This window comes from Octopus bimaculoides, chromosome 18, assembly GCF_046866305.1.
Source record: "Octopus bimaculoides isolate indiv1 chromosome 18, ASM4686630v1, whole genome shotgun sequence".
In the NCBI taxonomy this organism is placed as follows: domain Eukaryota; kingdom Metazoa; phylum Mollusca; class Cephalopoda; order Octopoda; family Octopodidae; genus Octopus; species Octopus bimaculoides.
The window spans coordinates 49,980,048-49,989,034 of record NC_142945.1 but is presented as its reverse complement, the minus strand read 5'-3'; the positions used below and the strand labels follow the sequence as shown (position 1 = coordinate 49,989,034).

The 8,987-nt window shown below is 36.7% G+C and overlaps 1 long non-coding RNA gene across 1 annotated transcript; it reads left to right on the top strand.

Moving 5' to 3' along the window:
- The first annotated feature begins 478 nt into the window (after window positions 1–478).
- Window positions 479–8,357, top strand: LOC149132073 (uncharacterized). Its single transcript, XR_016245066.1, has 5 exons — window positions 479–688; window positions 3,716–3,815; window positions 6,821–6,914; window positions 7,636–7,681; window positions 8,149–8,357. It is a non-coding gene; the product is annotated as an uncharacterized LOC149132073 (long non-coding RNA).
- Window positions 8,358–8,987: the final 630 nt, after the last annotated feature.

The following is an 8,987-nucleotide window of genomic DNA, read 5'->3' as shown; positions in this document are numbered from 1 at the left end:
TATGCATTGTCTACTTCAATTACTATTTCGCAATTGTTTGACTGATGGTCAGACCGTCATTTACAGCTGTTTATCTTCAATATTGCCATTTTTTTTTCTTTGTTATAAAAATTCTCTTTTTTAATAATAATTCTCTTTGCCCTTACGTTACCGAGTATGTAGGTAACGCTTTCATGGGATTGGAGAAGAACATACCGACAGAAGCGTCCATGTCATGAGGTAAAGGAAACGTAATGTTAACGCTTTCACGTGACTAGTGGAAGGGAAAGCGAAAAAGTTATTATTCTTCAGTTTATTGACTATAGGTTATATAATTATCTAAAGAGGGAATAAATATTCAACTGTAAGATTTTATTTCTCTATCCATGTATAAATCGTTATTTGACAATTAAATAATCAGACGAAAGGTTATAAAATTATTTAAAGAGGGAAATAAATATTCAGCTGTAAGTTTTTATTTCTCTATCCATGTATAAATCGTTATTCAACAATTAAATATTCAGACGAAAGAACTATTGTCGCTCTATAATTCGATATGAAAGACTTACTGTTGCCCCGCATATGTTACACTGTATCTCATTACATCTAACAATACAACATTGTTGATTGCTATAGCGCCATTCGTTTATTTTAACGCATAAAAGAAAAGACATGAAAACTTTATTCTTCGTTTTTCTTCTCTTTGCAGGTAAGTTGCAATATTGAAATAATTTTTTTTTTTCTGTTCTTCATATTATTTACATCTAATGTGTAACTATTGAAGCTTTATCCTTAGCTTTATTTTTATATTAAATGATTACATAGAAATGAATTTACATTATATACATATATATACATATATATATATATATATATATATATATATATATATATATATATATATATATATATATATATATACGTGTTGAGCATGTCCCTTAATGGCTGACGACATGTGCATCTCTGGTCACGAATGCTTTCAGAACGCCTTTACTATCAGAATTTACCACCATAAGAACAGAAAGGTGTTTCCTTAAAAAGGCTAGTGGGATGCATGACAAACAGTTCTAAATTAAGTAAAATCTACAAAATAAGATGTGACTATCGCAGGGATATATTATATGAAGACACATGGTATGATCTCACACTCATGGGTAACAGAATGTTTAATTATATTGAGTATTAAAGACAAAATGAGCAAATTAATTATCTTTAGCATGAAGAAATGCAAAGTGGATTTCTACTCAGATGTTATAGTCTTAGGGAAAGTTAATATCAAGATATGAATTATCAAATGAAACTTTTAATACTTGTCTTATTTTTGATACCATTTAGTTTAGTATTGACGAATGCAAAGGCAGTATATAAAATCAGAAATAGTAAGTGAAACTTAACCATTTGGTCTACATGGATGATGAAAATGTTTTAGCAGGAATGAAAAGGAGCTAGATTACTTAATACAGACTGTTAGATTTTTCAACAAAGATATAGAGATGGAATAGAGATGTGTGCAATATTAGTCATGCGAAAGGAAGTCAATAGGGAAGGCATCCAATCACCGGTTGGCCAGGAGGAAACCCTTGGAGGAAACGGGAGTGTTATAAGTATCTAGGAGTATTAGAATCTTTAGTAATGAAAATTAATGAGTATATGAAAAAGGTGAGGAAGCTAATGAAGTCAAATCAAAAAGGTTCGAGTCTAATGAATGCTGTAAATATTTATGTAGCATCGTTTCGTAGATACTCAACAGCTTTTGTAGATTGGACAAAAACTGAGTTAGGAATGCTAAAGTGAAGAACTAGGAAGGAATTCAATATGAATGGAAGAATCCACCCTAGGGCAGAATTCGTAAGTTTACTCTTACATAGAAAGGAAGGCGGAAGAGGGTTAATATCAGCAGAAGACTGCGTGGAGTTAGCTAGAATAGATAAAGACGCCCATGTAGGTATAAGAAAAGAAAGTTTGCTAATAGTTGGTAGAGTCACAGCAAGACATAGGAATATCCAAATGAAGTAAGATACCGTAAAAAGAACAAAATGTATCTGACTGGAATGGAAAATCTTTGCATACTAAAGCCCAAAAGATTGTTGCATCAACTAATATTAGTGAGACATTGTTATATTTGCATAAATGAAGGTGGGAAAGTGATACAGTAAGGATGAAGCATTAAGGACGAATTGGATAAAAGCCAAGATAGACAAAAACAAATAGATTCCCAATATAGGTTGTACATCGAAAGAGGAAAGCGTTACTCATATAGTAGGTGAACGTAGGAAGCTGACACAGAAAGAATACAAAGAAAGATATGACAAACGAGGAAGAGTAATCAACAGAAACTTATGTCGAAAGCTAAGATTTGAACATACTGATGATATGAACATGAACCTAGTAAAGTACTAAAAAGCAAGAAATATAAGATATTGTGGGACTTTAACATTTAGACTAACGGCGTAATAGAAGCTAGATTTAGTGGTAGTAGTAGAGAAATAGAATAGAAAACGACAGATAAAAAAAATCAATGAAAGGTGTAGAAAAAATGGCAAAGTAGAGGAACTAGCTATGGCAGTGCTTATGAAAAGTGCGGGTAAAATTTACCCCAGTAGATGTAGGTTCATTAGAGACTCTCCCTATAGATATGTGATAATAGATATAACAAATAAGCATAAAGCCCAGTTATGTACATCACCAGAAAATTGTTATTGTGGACAGCTAGGATGCTTTGGAGAAATCTTGGAATCTGGGGTTACTTATGTTAGCCCGATGTGAGGAATTTTTCGCTTCCCACAGTCCACTCTGTTGTATATATATATATATATATATATATATATATATATATATATATATATATATATATATTTATATCTTGTATTTCGGGATAGTGTGGCGAACGTCTCCCGTACTACCAGTTCAAAACACAACGATATCAGTTTCAGCACAAGGTTTTAAATGTCGAATCATACAACACAACATAATACAAGTATTGTGTGGTAAGTAGCTTGCTTACCGACCACATGGTTTCGGGTTCATTCCCACTGCGTGGCATCTTGGACAAGTGTCTTCTCCTATAACCTCGGGCCGACGAAAGCCTTGTGCGTGCGTGTGTGTGTGTGGGGGGTTGTGTGTTTGTGTGTGTGGGGGGGGGGTGTTTGTGTGTTTGTGTGTGTGTGTGTGTGTGTTTGTGTGTTTATGTGTGTGTGTGTGTGTGTGTGTGTGTGTGTGTGTGAGCGTGTGAGTGTGTTTGTATTTGTCCCCCACAATCGCTTGACAACCGTTGTTAGTGTGTTTACATCTCCGTAACATAGCGGTTTTGCAATAGAGACCTATAGGATAAGTACTAGTCTTACCAAGAATAAGCCCTGTTGTCGATTTCTACCACTAAAGCCGGTGCACCAGCATGGCCGCAGTCAAATGATTAAAAGAAATAAACGAATAAAAGAATAAAAGAATATGACAAAATTATAAAAATGTTCACCTTCCAAATATTTTGTAATGAAGAATCACCAAATAATCGTACGACATCGTCACATGTGAAGTTATAACGGAATCAGAACAACAGTGATATCATTCATAAAATACATGTTATAATTGCCTACTGAGAGAATGGGAATCCGAATTTAGCTCTATATTAACACTTCAGCATTTTTGTCTTTTATTTAGCATTCTTTATGAAATATAACTATTATACACCCTGTATATGCATCACTAATTGTTAATAAATAAATCAAAAATCTTTTAGATGCTGCAGCTCTAAACGTGTGTGAAGGCATGGCCATGGGATTTTGCACGGATAGAGTCAGTGCTAACCAACCATCTCTATATTTCAGTGCACAATGCGTGTACGTATTATTATTATTATTATTATTATTATTATTATTATTATTGTTGTTGTTATTGTTGTTGTTCGCGGTACGTCGCACGTTTTAGAGCTCCCGAATTTGTTTGAAATTTCGTTGTCACAAATAGTCGAACTTTTGTTTACTTGTTTAATTCTTGTTACTGGCTGGCTGCCCGAATAGAGAGCTAGTTTTTGTTCAAAAGAGTCCCCTTTTTGGCGGCTAAATAACCACTTTTCTCCGAATATTTTCTATGTAAATTGTGAAAGTTTAAAAAAAATTCAACAATGAGGACTGAGCCAGTGTGTGAGAGCGAGAGGTTCAACAGCCAATTAAACGAGGACTGCAACGCTCTCACCACCCGTATTGTTTCTGCACAGGAGAAGGACGAAGAAAAGAAAAAGAAGAAAAATGAAAGCCGTCGGCACCAGCAGTGCCACCAGCATTATCAGAATCACGAACGGTGTCGCCTTGGCAACGAAGCAAACTGAAGAATAATAAATTTAAAAACTAATGAGATAAAAATAATACAAAGTGCCTGCTAAGGAAGGGCGGAAATAATGCCTTTCTTATAAAATCTCAGGAATTCATAAATGAAACCAATCGAAAAACAGTAATCAACAGAATTTTAATTATAAGAAAGAAAATGGTAGAACGAGCCACCCAACAGCTGTTGGAAATGGCACTAAAAGCAGTTTGGCCCAACAAAACATATGCGACAAAAAGAAAAGCATTTCGGCACTGTGGAAGTGTGCTTTCCAGCGAAGTACGAGCCAAGGCATAATTCCACTGTGCCCCTACTAAATGGAGGAATTGCTAGTCGAGCAGACACATCTTTGTCGGCTTGTGGATGTGCCTCCTGAAATAAATGTCTGTTGGCTGGTGGCAGCTGTCCTCTTTGATATAGAGGACACCGCGACAATACTGGAGGTGCACAAGTTGCAACAACACAATTGATGTGGTCAGAAGATAGAGCTCCTTGATTGAATTGAGCAAGAGTTCAATAAACTCCATCCCCGATTCGATAAACGTGCCTGACGGCAGCAAAATGCTCTTCTGTGTGGAGGGCAGAAAGCCAAGATGCTATTTGTTGTGACTAAGACCTACTCAGGGTCTTCTGCCCTAAGAAGAAGATGTGACCTGTTCTTCTGCCGACACCAGAACCGGGGGACCTGCAGTGCAGCAGCAGCAACAGCAGCTGCAGCAGTGGCCACCCAAACACCAACATCATCACCTCCAGCAGCACTGAGAGCGCCGCTACCTCCAGCTGCCACCAGGGCACCACCAGCATCAACAACAACGACACCAGCCGGAGTACTACCACGAGCTGCAAATCAACGTAATGCTTTCATAGGGTAGACCATCAAAACTTGACAGCTTTCCTCGGGGCAGCCGGTTTCGGTCCAGTTTTCCGTGGTTGTATCCCTGCTTCGTACAGCGATATCTTCTCGGTTGTTCAGGTGAATGGTCACCTGTCGGAACCATTAAGCTTTTTGTGATCGGTCCGTCTGTATGTACTAACACTTGAGCTACACTGTGGTTGCTGGAGGCTTTGAGGGGTGTCCCGTATGATCTAGAATGTCACCAACACAGTGTCGAACCCCAGGCATATAGACCTAATTGGCGACACATTAAAAGAATATGTAGCGGGGACAGCAGCAAAAATTAACGTTGAAAAGTCAGTGGGTTTGCCACTCGGCATCTGTAGAGGCAAGGCCAATGCATCCAACTGCGTCGTGATGCGCTGAACAGACAGCCCGGTTAAAATGCTCGAGGTATGAGTCGATCTCGAAAAACAGGGAGAGTAAAACTGGGACCAGGTGATGACCAGCGCAGCCAACCTCACCCAGAAATGGATGTTGTCCTTGAATGCTTGAGCCGAGGTGGCGAATGCGTACATCGCATACGTCATCTATTACCGCTTCACCGCCTTCCCTTGACCGTTTGTTGGTTGACCAAGCTAGTGCGCTTACTCTTCCGCTTTCTGTGGAAGGGGAGCATTCCACTGATTAGGTGCTCCATCTGGAGGCTGATGCGCAGACATGCGCTATGTTTGCGGCATCTTCAGCGTTTCCTTAGCGATGAGTAGGAGTGGTCCTCGTTTGTCACTTATTTTTCCACGTCTCTTTGATTGAGATGCAGTCTTGGATTAGGTGTAGACAGAGGAGGGGCACTTGGCACCTCGAGTGCCGTCCTTACAATTCTCCGCCAGGTGGGCAATACAGTCGTTGGTAGTTCTACTCTAGCGTTTCATAAGGGAGTAGTGGATGGGAAGTGCGACGACGTTCATGGAGAAACCTTAGGCGTCGACGAGGATGAACTAACCGGTACGCTTCAGAGAACTTTCAGGATTGGGCCTTCGGATAAATACCAGAAATACTTGGCCTGCCGGTGCTACCGAGGAACGCTGCCCGCTCGAGAAAGCAATTTAACTATACAGTTCGTAAATCTATGTGTTCCGTTGGTTCGAAAATCCTTTCGGTCACCGAATGCTTAAATATAGGAATGGCTTTGAATTTTCGAAGTTATTTAAATAACGAACATTATGAGCGGATAATTATAGTTATGATTAATACCTATTAAATCATAGCCTTTAGAAATTATTCTAAATTACTTTATCTAATGTACCATCTGTTTCACGTTGTTTTTGTTATGTCAGTAGCTATGCAATCAATAAAAGTGTTCTGACAAATATAGAAAGTGTTCAAGTCTACAAATTAAACCAATCATTAAAGAATTGCACGTGAAACAGAGGACTTTTGGGCTCCAAAAGCATTCAATTCGATGTAAATCAGTATATGCTTTATATTCGGGTAATAGTAAGCATTGCCAAGCACCGATATAAGAACCGGATGTATGGTAGGCTCTCGTAGTCCGAGAAGTAAGGTTCTACCATTTCTCGACAATGATGTTGATAAACTTCGTATGTGTATTTCGTGTGCAAGATTCTTGATAAACGATTTCTTTTTAACCGAAACGAATATCCTTTTGTTGTATTTATCTTACAGACGTTGGATTTATTATTATGATTGTCTGGTATCTGTGCGGTTAGAATGTGCTTACTATTTCCACAGATTATATACTTCTGAATGCCTACCTAAGGTAATTATTTTAATTTACATTGTTTCTGCGTAATTAATTGTAAATCAGACATTAGTTTATTCAGTGAAACGATAGCGTACTAACCTTTCCCTCTCATTCAACTGAAATTCATATTTGTAATACATAACATGACATTTTTTGTAATGTATATCGTTATTAGTTGTTACAAGAGAAAGCTTCCACGAAACAATGGACCTAGTAACACGTGTAGCGCCCACTAGCATCATGGTATTTCAAAACTGAAATTCATATTCTACAAGCTTTGTCCCATAATTCGAATCAACATTTATTATTGTAATATTGGTCTCCCATTAAATCGACTGCGCAATTCTTGTTTCTAACTCAGTACACAAACGTTAGCTAATAGATGTTATACTGGCAATAGGAGCGCAGCAATCATATTCTCTGTGTCTATTCGAAGCAAATGAGTTACCTACATTCCGCTAAGAGTTCTTATTTTTTAATAATTTCAAACACAATAAGAAAATTTAGATTACGACACGATTTAATCAGTATTATGTAAAGAAACAAAATTTAAACGGGATAAGAAAATAGATAGAACTCTGCATCAATTCCTCATTATGTTTCATGTAGTTAAAAAACTTAACACATAGATGTAATCAACTTATTTCCAATTGATAATATTATATTTGGAGCTAATTAATGAACTTGGAATATAGGATATTAATATCAATCCTAATATATCAAATATTCGTTTCAGCGCGTCCGATGAAAAATTAAGCTGATGGAACCACTTTAACAATTAGGTAATTATTCCAATTTTAACATAAATGTCTCTATTTTACTCTTGATTATTATGTATTTATGACATCGCTGAATACCCAATACAGTCTTTGTGCGATATACACTAAGTATGCTATATAAAATGCGAGTGATATTTAAGAACTGTACAGCAACTTTAGCACAGTAATGCTTGTTCCTTTCGTAGGACTGCCGTCATGTTGAAGCACCACACTTAAGGGTTCTGTACATGAAAACAACCCCAGTATTTATTCAATTGGTGCCGTGTGTCAAATAGCGAATGATATGTGGACGTAATCAATCAAACAACGGTTTTCAAGAGGTGAGGGTTAAAACACGAGAACACGCACAGAAATCATTTTAAAATACTTTTTCTTAAATATTACGCTTCTAATTACATGTTTATTTCAAAGAATAAAAAAAATGCCTCTGCTAAACACACTCTATTGATCATCTTTTTATCACATTACAGGACTGGCAAAATCTAACGAATATTCTGAATCTGAGCAGTGAACTTCCTGATTATTAAAGAATTTTAATGATATATAAAGAAGTATATATCTTGCTAGCTGTTTTGCCGTTGCTTTATCTCAAATTCTGCTGTAATAGAGAAGAATCATGAAATGAGTATCTATGTAATGTTAATTTTCTAAATGTTAGCCAATAAATTTGTAGCAAGAACTCTCTTAAATTTTCATTTCTTCTCTCAAATGGGTGCAAGGAAATTACTAGAGGTTATTGTTTGCAGCGCTAAAGTCAACTTGTTAGATCCTATGATTGTGTGAAATGCATTAAAATCATGTATATCCGGCCGTCGACGTATTAGGAACCTATTTAAATGTTTTCACAAATAATTTGCTGTGACATAAAATTTTACTTTGTATATGAAACTCGAAGAATGGATGTGATTTTTATGTAACGTCCAACAATGGATTCGGCAACATTGCCAAACATTTCACTTGGAATTGCAAGACATTGTATTCGAATTTCATATATCACATCATCAATTGTCACTGGTTTTGCAGCGTAAACCTTATCTTTGAGATGTCCCCATAAAAAGTTTTAAAAATCCATTGGCGAGAGGTCGGGGAACGTGTAGGAAATTCAACACTACCTCTCCTCCGAATCCATTTGTTTGGATTTGTTGCATCGAAGTAAACCCGTACAACAAAAAAATACAATATATTAGTAATCGTCCGTTAAAGAGTGAGTACTTCTTTTTGGGACAACCTGTGTATATATATATATATATATATATATATATATAATAAAGTAAAGTTGTGGAATACCGTACGAGTGGAAATATATATG